Source organism: Silene latifolia, chromosome 6, assembly GCF_048544455.1.
Source record: "Silene latifolia isolate original U9 population chromosome 6, ASM4854445v1, whole genome shotgun sequence".
Taxonomy (NCBI): Eukaryota; Viridiplantae; Streptophyta; class Magnoliopsida; order Caryophyllales; family Caryophyllaceae; genus Silene; species Silene latifolia.
In genome coordinates this window covers 45,626,879-45,634,272 of record NC_133531.1, presented here as the reverse complement: position 1 = coordinate 45,634,272, position 7,394 = coordinate 45,626,879, and the positions used below count along the sequence as shown (strand labels likewise).

The 7,394-nt window shown below is 31.0% G+C and overlaps 1 long non-coding RNA gene across 1 annotated transcript; it reads left to right on the top strand.

Annotated features, from left to right (window-relative positions):
- Positions 1 to 3,422: 3,422 nt before the first annotated feature.
- Positions 3,423 to 4,829, top strand: LOC141658736 (uncharacterized). Its single transcript, XR_012549385.1, has 2 exons — positions 3,423 to 3,683; positions 4,566 to 4,829. It is a non-coding gene; the product is annotated as an uncharacterized LOC141658736 (long non-coding RNA).
- Positions 4,830 to 7,394: the final 2,565 nt, after the last annotated feature.

The window sequence follows — 7,394 nt, the reverse complement described above, 5'->3', positions numbered from 1 at the left end:
CTTAACTAGATGATTAACGTCTATTTCAAATTCCCAAGGTTACGGAGTCTCTAATATGAAATGTGCATTCGTATGTTATTATGCTTGCCAACTAATCTACACAACTCATTATTTTTTACTGGTACAATTTGTACATTTTGTGGCATTAAGAATGTGCAAATCATTATATATATAAAAGAATCTTGTAAAATCGCTGACGTGGCGCAACAATATTTCAGAATAGTTCTCTACAAGGCCTCTCCTTTACTCTCACAATTTCAGTTTTTCTCGGCCAATAAAAACTAACCCCATTGCCATTTCAGCTGACAGGTCACCCGTGCCTTACAACTCGAAATATTTCATTTTCCAATAAGAAACCTGACAGTCTCTCACAGTTCTCACCATTTTCCAATAAGAAGCCTGACAGTCTCTCACAGTTCTCACCATTTTCCAATAAGAAACCTCTCACCAATATTATTATTAGTATTATCTGTAGCAAATCAATTCATCATCAGTCTAACATCCATCGCTACTCTCATGACTTTCTATCTCCATCAGATCTCTCAACATAATCCCACACTAACCTCTGCAACAATAGAACCCGCAACCCCACCTCGACAGTCGATATTAACACTACTAGAGGTCGACTTGAACGCGGGACGGCAGTGGTCGACCTGATCGGTGGAGGAGACAAAAATCCATATGCGTGCGTAATCATTTTATTCTGCAATTTATTCTGATTCGTTTCCTCTTGAATATGATTTTTTTCCAAAGGTTTAATACAAGTTCTTTCCTCTTGAATAAATGGTTCGAACAAGTAATCTATCAAAATTTGAGAATCCTTGATGTTTATATACGCAAGCTTGATTCGTTTCTGCATTAAACTAATGAGATTCCATCCTCTTTTATTGGTAATATATCGATTTCTTTATCTTTCAACGTAATTTGGACTATTTAATTTCAGGATTAAAATGGTGGATTTGTCATTCCCGCCTTCTTGATTCTAATCTGATACATCCCCTATTTACTAAATGAATAGGTGAACTCCAAAATTTTCCCTCCAAAAAGCATCTTTATGAATAAGGAAACTATTGATAATTTAATTATATTCACTAAATAAGGTAATTAATAATTATAATGTATTTCATTATATAATTTTTTTCATTTAATATTAACTTTTTCATCGAATTTTATAATTTTTACTAAACACTAAACTATAATATTTTAATTAAAATATAAATAATATAAAGCTATAAACTATTAAATCTTTTACTGATGCTATTATTTGAGAATGACTTGACTCATACTATGTATAAACAAAACTATAAATCGTTTTGATTACTTACATGACAAAGACAAATGAGAGAATTAATAAATTGGAATCATTAGCTTTGTGGTATAAAAAATAGTTTTAAAAAAATACATTTCAGCACGTTACTCAATTCTCTTTGACTAATTTTCAGTTTTATTTTTTTTTCCTCGAAAAAATATATAATAGCGAGAAAATGAACAATTAATTAAATACCGTTATTATTTTGCAGTTCAATTTTACTCGGTTTTCTTGAATAATTTTACAGTTCAATTTTTTTTTCTCATATCAAAATATAATGACATGAAATATAAAAAATTAGTGAGGTATTAATTTAGCATTATTAAGTAATATAAAAGTAAAAACTCTAAAAATACCGCGCATTTATGCGCGGGATCTAAACTAGTATTATTTCATTCACTTAAACCATCCTAATCCACATAGAATTTATTGTCTATCCATTATTTATTGTATTTTGGTGAATTGAGAAGATACTACATCCTATTCTTTGCTATTGTTTTCTTTCATGTCTCTGTCTGCTGTTGTACCATTCTTTGTGATTTGGGTGTTCATTCATGTTTTCCTAATATTTTTGTCAAAGTTATTGATTGAACTTTTGAAATAATAATGGTTCTTGCGTATTATTAGTGGAGTGCTTGGTCTAAGTTTTACCGAGTTCCAAAAGATGCAATAAATCGAGTTTTCACTCACTTTTATCATCCTGAATATGCTATTTTTTTTGTGTACTATTGTGTTTTGGGTCTTTTTTTAAAAAATAGGGTGTACTTTGGAGTTAAGTTTAATGTCCACCCATTCCAATTCCAATTCCAATTCCAATTCCAATAGTTTGAGCACTCAGTTTTAGTTATTAAAATGTGGTATACGGTCAGTTGGCCGCTGTTACAATTTCAAAGTTTTGTCGACTAATTTGGTACTCCGTGTATGTATTTAACATATAATGAAAACTTTTTAGGTTCGCTCTCTTTTAGATAAAATTTACAATGGAAATGTATTTTTTGTTTATGCACATCTGAAGTTCCAAAGATGCGATAAATCGAGTTTTCACTCACTTTTATCATCCTGAATATGCTATTTTTTTTGTGTACTATTGTGTTTTGGGTCTTTTTTTAAAAAATAGGGTGTACTTTGTAGTTAAGTTTAATGTCCACCCATTCCAATTCCAATTCCAATAGTTTGAGCACTCAGTTTTAGTTATTAAAATGTGGTATACGGTCAGTTGGCCGCTGTTACAATTTCAAAGTTTTGTCGACTAATTTGGTACTCCGTGTATGTATTTAACATATAATGAAAACTTTTTAGGTTCGCTCTCTTTTAGCTAAAATTTACAATGGAAATGTATTTCTGTTTATGCACATACAGAAGTTCCAAAAGATGCAATAAATCGAGTTTTCACTCACTTTTATCATCCTGAATATGCTATTTTTTTTGTGTACTATTGTGTTTTGGGTCTTTTTTTAAAAAATAGGGTGTACTTTGGAGTTAAGTTTAATGTCCACCCATTCCAATTCCAATTCCAATAGTTTGAGCACTCAGTTTTAGTTATTAAAATGTGGTATACGGTCAGTTGGCCGCTGTTACAATTTCAAAGTTTTGTCGACTAATTTGGTACTCCGTGTATGTATTTAACATATAATGAAAACTTTTTAGGTTCGCTCTCTTTTAGCTAAAATTTACAATGGAAATGTATTTCTGTTTATGCACATACAAAATTTGTAAGGCGTATTTTATTTTAATTTATTTTAGTCTTCGGTGAACAAATTTGTTTGATATGATATCAAACGTTTGATGATGCATTTTTTGCTAGGATACTCCACTTTAGCACCATGTAGGAAAATTATGTCTTTTTTCAAAGTATATACTCTCATGTGCATCATCATTCCCAATTTTAGGCTTTTAGCCCATCTTACAATTAACTCAGGAGTTCACCGCATCCATGATTTTTTCAGTCTTTTCTATGATGTGCAGCATCAACGTTGGCGTAGTCTTCAAATGGTGATTTCTTGCAGAATTTGATTTATTTGTTTGCACGTATCTGTATTTTTTGCAGAAAATGATTTATTGTTGTAATATAGTGGGTAAAATTGAATGCGGCGTTGGCGAAGAAGAGAAGAATAATGGAGTCACTATCAATTAAATGAGTAACGACAATGAAGGAGGGCTGGGATATAAGTGGCGAAAAAAGGATCACGGCAGTAGAATCGGTGAGGGATTGAGTGTGGCAATAAGATGTCTTTTCAAGGATTATTCCGAGAATCCTCTCATTGTTGTGTTGTATGCTGAATTGCTGATGTCAGTATCTTCGCATTCTATTTGATTATTTGATCAAATTAACCCTTTTATTGATTCCAATTTGCCCAATTTATCTGCTAATAGGGTTTGTTGATTTCTCACTTTTCTGGGTTTTGATTGCTTTTAGGGTTTGATTACTGTGTTTATTGATCAATTGATTGTTGATAGTGATTAGTGTGATGTATGTTTCTTTGCATTTAGGGTTTAATTAGTATGTTGATCAATTGCTAGATGGTGCATGTATGATAGTTTTAGATTGGTTCTAGGGTTTGGTTAGTATGTTGATTATAATGATCAATTTTGTTAGTCTTACAGTAAAAGGCGGTCTTTATGAGAAAATGTGTAAATTGGTTTTAGGGTTTGATTAGTATTTTGATTATATTGATCAATTTAACATGTATGGTATAGTTTTTTACTTCGGTTATTCTTCTGTAAGGCCGCCTTTCACAGAAATTGTGTACAACAGATCTATTAACTATAAATAATGAGCCTTTTAAATGAAAAGTTAGTTACTATAAAGATCCGTATTGAAAGTTTTGTGTTGTATTGGTGATGCAATGTTATGGGGAAAGTCATGGTTTAGACTTGGTTACCCAGTTTCCCCTTTTTGATCATGTAATAGGGTGTTTGTTGATTGTTCATTAGCTATGTTTCTTCGAAATTATCTCTGAAACGCTAATTTTATAGTTATCAATACACTGGCATAACCCGAGAATGTTATAGTCATGAGGTCAAACTATTAATGGAATAAGGTAACTTGGGAAAAGAAAATCGAAAATTTGAGCTCTGCCGATCAATGATAGATGATGGCCAGGTGTAGCTTCTTTCTGATTAATGTGCCTAATGGATTAATGGTTGACGGGTTTAGTACACTGATGGAAATAAATTGAGTTTTGATTATTTCTTAAGTGTAGATGTTCCTACATGCTCATGTCAATGTATATGTCATTTGTTTTGTGATATGCAGAGTTATGGTTCCCCAAACCATGTGCAGCTTGACAAGACCGTGGAGAAAGCTCAGGCAAAAGCTCAGAAAGTTGATGATTTGGCAATACTGTCTCAAATTGATCGAACAATGAAAAAACATACCGAGACTTTGATGCATGCCATTGATTCTTTAAGTGCTACACTATCCCAAATGGAAAGTAGAACACGCCAGATTGAGCACTCGGTCGATGAATTGAAGGTATCTGTTGGCAATGCTCATGGAAGTGCTGATGGGAAATTGAGACAGTTAGAGAATATTATCATGGAGGTAACTGTTTTTTCTCTTTTATCTTAGCCGCTGTTATTTTCGCGACTTGTGAGTGTGGCAAAGATGTGACCATGTGGGGAGCTGTCAAACTTGTGAGTGTTTAAGCACCATGAGAATGGCTTATTTACATTAATGAACTTTTAAATTTCTTATTGAGTTATTTAGTAAACATGTCAATGTTAATGGCGTGTTTGTTCTACGTCCTAACTCCTAAGTCACCCTATGTCTACACCATTGTAACAAATAATTTGAATTCCAAAACAAAATGTTAATTTTTCTATGTTTCCTAACATTATCTTAAAAAAAAACGTGCTGTAAAAGAAACAACTCATCTGGTCACGCTAACAATAAAATTTAACTTCACATGTAAATATTCATTTCATAAATTCATTAGAGAAGGTTTTTTAGAAAAAATTAAAAACAATCCCGTGAATTTTTACGGGTGTTACACTAGTCTATATATAATAATAAAAAGACAATTTAACTACCTATCCTAATGACACATTAACATTTTAAATTATTTACACAACCCACCTCCACATCACCAAGTCATTTATTAGCAAAAGGGAAAAAAAATAAAGAAAAAAAAAACAGTAAATAACATCATTATCTCACAAACATTAAAATTTGTCTTTTTAACTTAATAGTAAAATAAATGACTTAAACAACAATTAAACATCAAATTAAATTCTAAATTTTAATTTTAAGACTTCATTGTAAAATAAGTTATCTCGCAAAAAAAAAAATGAACATATAAATAAGCTTTTACTATTTTATTGTTACAATATCATATTAATATTAATTTAATTGTGCAATATTATATTGTATAATTGAACCCGTTAATTTTAATTAATTAGTTAAATATAAAAAGAGATTAGAAAATAAAATAACATAGTTTTTTCATATAACGTACTTTAAATACTTCATATAGCGTAGTAAATTAAATGTTATAGTACAAGAATAGCATAGAGAGCACCAATGATATAGTTCTAAGGCCATGATAGCATGCTATGAAACAACAAAAAATATATTGCAATGAAAAAAATAAATTAATGTAAAAAAAAAAAAACAATCACAACCTACGAGTGGTGTTCATGTGAAATTGACACGGTTACGGATGAAAATAATGAAAATATACGAGAACCAAATTAAAAGTAAAAAATATTGGCCAATGATGAAAATGAGCAACAGACATATCGCCTATTCAATTAACACGATTAATTTTATATCACAGTTCTCAATCCCCAATTAAGTAGTTCTATATTACATTCATTATGTATTATGTCTACTTACCCATATAATATCTTAATTTATACTCCCTCCGTACCAGACCAAAGGTAACACTTATTATAAACGGACGTACCACACCAAAGGTAACATTCCTGATTTGGCCCACAACATTACCAAGTTATCCTTATACCCATTTGATATTTACACAAAATGTCATTACATACCCCACCTACCAACCCACAATTAAACCCACAATTACATACCCCACCTATTTTTTCCCTCTTTACCCTTACTTTTTCCACTTTTTCTTAAATACTCCAATTTTCCCTACGTTACCTTTGGTGTGGTACGGAGGGAGTATAAAAATAGATATTAAAATATTGTTATGGTTCTCACTAAATTACATGGATTATAATTCGGCTGAAATATTTTTGTGTGTGTTAGCAACAAAAATGTCAACACGTTTCATACTAACGAGATTACAATTATGCGTAAATTTAAACAATTAATCTTAAACGCGCCCGTGAATTTCACGGGTGCAAAAACTAGTTCTTTGCTATAAAATCAAGTAAGTTAGCATGTACTTACCAATAGTTATCTATTACATTTAACTCCACGCGTACTTACTTAAAATAAGAAGAAATAATGACTTAGGATAATACAAGAGACAAATCTTCCCCTTACATGGAAAAGACTTACAAAAAATGAAATTAGGTAACTGCACAGTATTAAATACTATCCCCAATAATAGGATGGAGGGAGTATATTTTTTTATATGTAGCAAGTGGGAACCACTTAATAGAATTAAGGTGAGAATACAAGTTTAGGAGATTTTGAATGGAGTATTTCCAATTATCAAGCTAATTTTTAATGGATTTTTTTCAAAATATTTGAACAAACTTACACGGATCGTCAATGTCTTTTGAAATTCCAATTGTTCGAAACAGAAAGGAACTAATCGATACGATTAAGAATTGCTTGTGTGTAAAGCCAAAGACCATTTTCAAGATCCAGAATATATTGAGTATTTTCAAAGGCAGGCACTTAACAATAATTTTCTTGCAACATTTTAGATTAGCTTACAATAGATTTTTATTATTAAAAATATATCGAGTCGCTACCCGTGAATTTTCACGGGACCAAAAACTAGTTTCTAATTAAAGGGGAAAAATCATATGTATGGAATTCTAGAGAATAATTGTATTATTTCTATTGATAAAGGGACACTATCGACTTGCAAGAATCGTCTAATTCAATTCAGTTGATCAATTTATATATGGTATAAATAATACAAAATAGTAAAAATTTGAC